Source organism: Pantherophis guttatus, chromosome 5 (assembly GCF_059756535.1).
Source record: "Pantherophis guttatus breed Tessera chromosome 5, ASM5975653v1, whole genome shotgun sequence".
NCBI classification, from domain to species: Eukaryota; Metazoa; Chordata; class Lepidosauria; order Squamata; family Colubridae; genus Pantherophis; species Pantherophis guttatus.
The window spans coordinates 81,182,805-81,189,827 of record NC_142067.1 but is presented as its reverse complement, the minus strand read 5'-3'; the positions used below and the strand labels follow the sequence as shown (position 1 = coordinate 81,189,827).

At 39.5% G+C, this 7,023-nt stretch overlaps 1 protein-coding gene across 7 annotated transcripts in view; it reads left to right on the top strand.

Moving 5' to 3' along the window:
- Positions 1-1,452: 1,452 nt before the first annotated feature.
- Positions 1,453-7,023, top strand: part of CDKL5 (cyclin dependent kinase like 5) — a 209,203-nt gene continuing 203,632 nt past the window's right edge. For 2 of the 7 annotated variants that reach the window (XM_087871398.1, XM_034434415.3), the window contains exon 1: positions 1,913-2,312. The gene's annotated coding sequence lies outside the window, so the exon portion shown is untranslated. Of the gene's footprint in view, positions 1,867-1,912; positions 2,313-7,023 lie in introns of those variants that run through there. The other 5 variants (XM_034434393.3, XM_087871397.1, XM_034434425.3 and 2 more) reach the window with 5 other exon arrangements.

The following is a 7,023-nucleotide window of genomic DNA, read 5'->3' as shown; positions in this document are numbered from 1 at the left end:
GCGAGCGTTGCCCTAGCTGAGCTCCAGCACGCATGCACGTGCTGGCCAGCTGATTTTCGGGCCTTCTGGGCCCAACAGAAGTAAGCAAATGGGCTGTTTCTGGCCTCCGGTGAGGTGGGGAAGGCTATTTTCACCCTCCCCAGGCTCCCAGAAAGCCTCTGGAGCCTGGGGAGGACAAAAAATGGGCCTATCGGGTGCACCGTGCCATCACATGCCAAAAGCGGTGGGAGCACGGGGTGGTCGTGCGCACGTGCATGGGGGGGCAGGGCGCATAGAATTATGGGTGTGGGCACGTGCACGTGCGACCACCCTGCATTCCCCCCGCTTTTGGCACGCGATGGCAAAAAGGTTAGCCATCCCTGTTCTAGGATATGCTAAAGCATCCTCCTCCTAAAGTAGTAGTTCTTTTGCTACATTGTTAAGTATAATGGCTTTCTTTGAAGAAAAACATTATTTGAGGGACATACTATTCTCTTAATATGAGGAAATGTGAAATTGCTAAGGTATTTACCAAAACTATGTAACTTGTTCCTAAAACTGTCTAGTTACTGAAAAATGGCCTGGGAGCACCAACATTACAGTAGACTAGTTAAGTAAATATATGAAAAGAATTATTGTTTCCAAAAGAATTATCAAGGACAAACCCAGGCATAAAAGTCAAAAGTGACTTTTTTTTCTGGTTGGAAATTCACACTTCACCTTTAAATTAGGTACCGGGGATATGCTGACCTTGAGCAAAATCTAAATTTCATTTCTTTTACCTTAAACTAAAATTCAATACATTTCAAATTCCAGTCTACAGCACTGATATATTTAATAAACTTCTCCCTCAACATCACATTGGAGGTGTTTGAACACCCCATTAAAAAAAAAATCACCAGAGGATAAATGCAGCTTTGGGTGTGGCTAGTTTAAGTTTGTCTCATTCATGGCCTGGGGATGAGATAAATTACACCTCATGATGATGCAGAAAAAAAATGTTTTCAGATTATGCCTGTGCCATATTTAGTCAAAGCAGAGACATAAGCCTTTCTCATTTTGACTGTAATCCTTCAGAGCACGAACACACATAAAAGAATATACCGTGCTGTCGTACTGAAATTATATCCGTATCTCTGATCAGCTATTTCTCATAGAAATGGCTAGGCGGTTGTACATTCTTATTAGTCTACATCCTTCGTCTCCACCCCTATTATAGCTGCTGCTTCGTCATGACAGCAGCCATCACTAATAGTGCAAGTCCCTTACGCCTGAGATTCTACTAACACTTCGCCATCAACACCAGCTACAACTTCCCAGTGATGATTTTCTGCAACTATTCTTCTCAAACCCCTCCACTTCCAGCCGCCGCCGCTAAACCCGCTTCTTCCCGACGGCTCCTTTCGACGTTTGCGAGCCGCAAAGCCATTCGAGCCCGCGTATGCACTGCGGTGGGCGGCCCTAAATCTGCGTACAAGAGGGAGGACGGGATGGAGACGCGGGGGCGCTGCTAATGCCCGCCCATCTTCGGCCCACCATGCCGCAGGGGGAATGCATGTTCCTATTGGTTCTCTTTCGACAAAGGCGTGGCCTCTTCCCTGCGCTTGTTTCCAATTGGCGACGGCTCATGTCAGTGACCAAAAAAACAACAACCAAATAACAAGTTACCCAACTCAACAACACCTCCCTCAAAGCTTTGCAAGCGGCAGCGAGTGTGAGTTAGGACTGGACGCGGGAGCGGAGAGTCGGAGAAGGCGAAAGCGGGAGGGACAGAGGGAGGCGCCGGTGGGATTGTCGCGGGCGGACATAACGAAATCAGCAGCGGCGGCAGGAGGAGCAGCGGAAGCAGCCGTGACTGAAGCGCATCGCGGATCTGTGCGAGGCCCGGTGAGTCGCTGGAATCTGGGTATGGGGGCGTTGACTTGCTCTCGTCTGTCATTGCACTCTCCCTCCAGCCCTCGCCCCTTTGCTGTCATCCTTTCCCCTTCCTCCTCCTACTTCCTGTAACCGCCTCCTTTTAAATCCCACCCACACCCACCGTCCACCACCCTCGTACCAAGGCTGTCGCCCTTGAAGATGCCGCCTACTTCTTTGATGCGGTTCTCCCCGCGCCTCGCAGACGCATGCTCCCATCTGCCAGCCGCGGCTGTTGTTCCCCACCTCTCCCCTCGCCTTGGTGCCTCCCCTCGGTAGCTCGAACGCGCTTGGCGACCCCTTAGGTTCGCCTTCTTTTTCCACAAGGATTTTCCTCAAGTCTTTGCTTCGGGGGGTTTCTCCCCACGGTAATCACAGCCCATCTTCCCGCCCCCTCCCAGCAAGAGCCCGCAGCATAGGTGAGTGCCAGAGCTGACCAAATCTTGCATCCCTGAATAAATGGTCCTGAGAATTTTAGGAAATGACCGGGTTCCCGTTGCAATGAATCTCTTCTGACTGCCAGACTGCTTGACATTGTCCTGGCTTTAGCTTAAGAATCTTAACTCAAACAGCTTTTCTTCCTTCTCAGCTGCTGGTCGCTTATTATTCTTATAGTATGTAATATGTGTCTTCTGTCTGAGATGCTGTGCGTTTCAAACCCTGCCTCCTACCATGAGTTGGGAATGAGTAATTTTACGGATTTAGAGAACCTGCAGACATAAAATATTTTTTGTGTTTCGTTGCCTACAGTGTTCATTAAAGCTGTAATCTGGGCTGCAAGATGTGCATCAAATTTATTTTCTGTTCTATTTTCTCTTATTTGCTCTAGATTCTTGCAAGATGTAAGACTAAAAAATATCTGGGAATATTCATGCATGAAAGAAAATGTTCATTTACTAACTTCTTCTCCCTCTTGAAAGAAAGAAATGATATAGACAGCTTTAGATCACTGACAGCTGACACTGACATGTGATGGCAAAATCCTGGAAGCACCCTGGGGTGAAGTTTGGATTTTCTTTAGAAAGATAGGTTTGAGGATTCCCCTCATGCTGCCATCACTTGATTGTTCTGAAGTGCAGCCTTCATAACTATCTCATTGTAGTCCATTAATACCTTTAAAATAAAATATCTGTTTATTAGTTCTGCTATTAGAATTACATTTTCCATCACTTGTACTGCTATTTCTTCTGAAAGTGGCTGAATTTTACAGTGCAGTATATGTACATTCCTGGTCTTGGACTATATATTATTAATTTACTATACTGACTTAGTTAAAAGATTCCCTTCGGTCATGTAAGCATTCTCAACCTATGCAATCACATCTAATATTACAATCAATTATTTAAGTTTTTTAAAAGAAAAGTATTTTAAAGAAAATGTTTAATTACTTGACAGGTAGTGCAAATTAAATCTGAAGGTAATGAAGTAGAAAAATGTCCTAATTGAATATTAATTTTCAAAATTTCTTTCTTAGCCTCTCATGCCAGATATCTCGGGGAATATCATCTTTTTTTAAATCTGTATACAATATTTGAGTGCACTACACACATGTAGCTGTTGGTTAATGTCGAAGTTTGCCACCAAATGAGGCAGTTGAAATAAAATCAGTGTGTTATATAAGGTTATGGAGAAGAAAATATAGTCAATGCAATCTACTTATTTTTTCTTACCTTCTATCTCCTGCTTTCTTTGATTAGAAAATTAGAAAATGGGGCCAATTTTTAAATATAGCTTCTCTTAAATGGTTTTATTGTTATAAGAAAGAAAACTTGGTTTTCTATGGTTTTGAATGTAAAACAGTTCTTGGCAGGATTTTGATTTGGAATCACAGCACTAAGTATATGCCAAACTATCATAACTTCTACATATATTAAGGAGGTAGCACAATCCTGTTTGAACTTAATGGGATTTAAACATGTATAGAATTGCCCAGATAAATTGTATAATTAAATTTCCTGTTGTTCGAGATAAAAATTCGGTGCTCAGTATTAATTTTACAGAGAGCTATTCTGTAATTAATATTTGCATTTATGCATATGGATTGCATACTCTAAAATAGGGTAAAGTTTTTCATATACACTAGTTTTATCCATAAAAGAGACTTGAAGATCACTACTTCCATCTTCAGGATATAGTTGAGATACTAATTTATTCCAGTTTTGTATTCAAGTTAGAAATAAGAACTCCCACCTCAAATACTTAACATGCAACTTCAATTAGCTATTTGATTAGTAAAATAAACATAGCAAGTCTGAATGCTATCTTCAGGAATTTAATTTTGTGCTTAACATAATTTAGTGCAATCAATCTACTCTCTAACAATGCAAATTAAAGTTCTTTGAAATCAGTGAAACAGTTGTGTTGAATTTTGGGTGGACTGCACTGAATTTCATTTTTATATTATTGCTCATTCATTTTTGAGGATGTTCTAATTTTTCTGATACCATAGTTTATTATTCTTAAAATCTGTAAACATAATTTTTCTGTAGATTGAAGAATAAAAGTGAAACTATTTTCTTATTCATGTAATTTAATTCCTGATTATTTCTATGTTTCAAAATACATTTGTATGGCTTGCTTTAAAACAGGAAACATAATATTGAATTATGTTTATAATGATGAAGACCCTCTACATGAATCATATCTTCTTCCATATGTCAAAGTTGTAATAGAAGTTTTGAATTTTCTTATGATGGATATCTATGTTAAAGCATTTTATTTGTAACTTAATAGAAGACGTTTGATTTATTTGGAACAACTTTTGTATCAATTTTATAGTTAAGATTTTGTTTTTAAATTAATATTTATAAAAGTATTTATAAATTCTGGGCATTTTTATTCTCTTTAATGACTTCTGCTTAATGAGATTATATACAGATTTATGCACTTAAAATGTAAAAGATTTATTTTGAATCAAAGATTAATTCTTTAAATTAACATTAAGAATTATTAGATTTAAAAAACAAATTTAGCAGAATTCTTTGCTCATATTAAAAACTTTTTTAAACCATTAACTTTATATGTTGTGTTTCTTATATAAGGATATTAAAATTAGTGCTAGTTTTGTTCTTAGTTTTTATTGTTTAGCAAATAAAATATCTTTGTTACACGATATTTAAATTTATATGCAAGCTAATCCTATGAAATCTTGTATATTCAAGAGATGGGAGTGGGAGGCAACTGTTTTGCAGTAATTGTCCTCTTTCCTCTGGTGTGGTTCCAATCAGTGAAATCCTATGAAACTGTACATTCACCCATTATTCTAATCTGAATAATGGAATTATGGAATAATGGAATTAATTCTAAGAAAGCATTTCTATGATGACAATCAATAGTTAGAAATACTGAAAATATAGGTCAACCTAGGAAGATAATTTAACTTTTATGAACTGGCATTATGGGAAAAGTTGCTTCCCACTCCCATCTCTTGAAATTGGTCCAGAGGTGTACCATGATTGGTGGCATTGAAAACTTCTGATAAAGCAAGGATGGTGAGAACGGATGTACTTCTCTCATCTTGGTTTTGTCACAGATACTTCCCAGGTGGGATCAATGCTTTCTCTCTATTCTAACCAGCTCTGAAGCCTAAATGAAAGGTAGATAATTCACTTCCTTCAGGGGTCTTTGAAGCTGTTCAACCAACTTTCCCATAATCTCTTGGAGGTTGTTCAAAAATTATTTAGTACTGTTGGCTCTAGTGAATATTTCCTAAAAAGGGCTGTACTAATAAATTCATCACTGTCTGGGCCCAATCATTGTTATTTCCCTGGAGATCTTGTTAAACTAAGAGAAACATAGATCAACATACAGGTGGCTGCACTACTTCAAAACTTACAGGCTGAAACGTCTCCCAAATAATCAAGCCAGACTATACCTCAGTCAACTAAGAAGGAACCTGTAACTGGAGGATTTGAACAATGTTATACTTAAATCAGAGGTGAAATCTGGCCGGATCTATCCGGCTTGCGCAAACTGGTAGTGCTGCTGACGGGAGGTTCCGCTCACCCCCCCGGGACATCATTATGTCCCATTTTTTACTTTCTGCGCATGCGGAGAAGGCTCTGCACATGTGCAGAAGAGGTGCGCACACACACACTCCTGAACCGGTAGCGAAGGCAAGTGCATTTCACCACTGACTTAAATGCTTAAGATGTATTTTAAAATGTAAACCTTAAACAATTCATGCTTAAACTGAGTCCTAGGAAGGCAAAAAGGTATCTTTTCCAGTAGTATTTTTTAGGGGGATTTACATGGTGTCATATAAAATTACCATTTTACATTATGTAAAAAATCCACTACACTATGAACCTAAAGAAAAACTTTGGGTTATTTTTGTTTTAAAACATTGTTTAATATTATTCAATAAATGATAATTGATCTTAATTTTCAGTATCTCTATAAGCTTGCTTTATTGAAAGGCAGAATATTAAAAAAACTGTTGTGGCCCATCAGCGGCCTGTGCAGATTGTAGCTGAGTCCGACAACAAGGAGGCTGGTGTGGTGCTGCGCTAGCAGTCGGACAGTGAGGCGGCTGGTGAAGATGTGGTGCCAGAGGCAGGGATTCAGCCAGGGCCTTCAGAACCTCCAGAAGCTCCTTTAAGTGAAGAGGACGAAGAGGAGGAACCTCTTCTCAATGCATGGGTGCGCAGAGCTGCCAAAAGGCAGGAGTGGCTCCTCAGGAGGATGTTTCCTTGAGAGTAAAGCTTGGGGCTAATTGGCCACTCCCTTAGCCTATTTAAGGAGGAACGCCGATTGCAGCAAGCTGTAAGGAACAACTTTAGTTCATTCTCCTTTGAGTGGATTCTCTGCAAAATTGTTTCTGGGCTTTCTGCCAACTCTAGTAAGACTGTTATTACCTTATCTTAGGATTCTTGTAGGCTGTTAAGGAAGTTTATTAACAGCCTTTGTGTGATAAAGACTGAATTATTTGAGCAAAATAAGTTTTTTATAGATTTTGTGTGTGCTGTGTTCTTTGGGGTCTGTAGCTGGGGCAGAACAAAAACAAAGAATATTGTGCAATTGTTTTCACACTGTTAAGTCTTCTTTTTTTAGTATTGGTATGTGTAGATCAACCTCTTCCAATCCATTTGCCACTATGTCATTCTTCAGATTGGCTGACATAAATTAGAA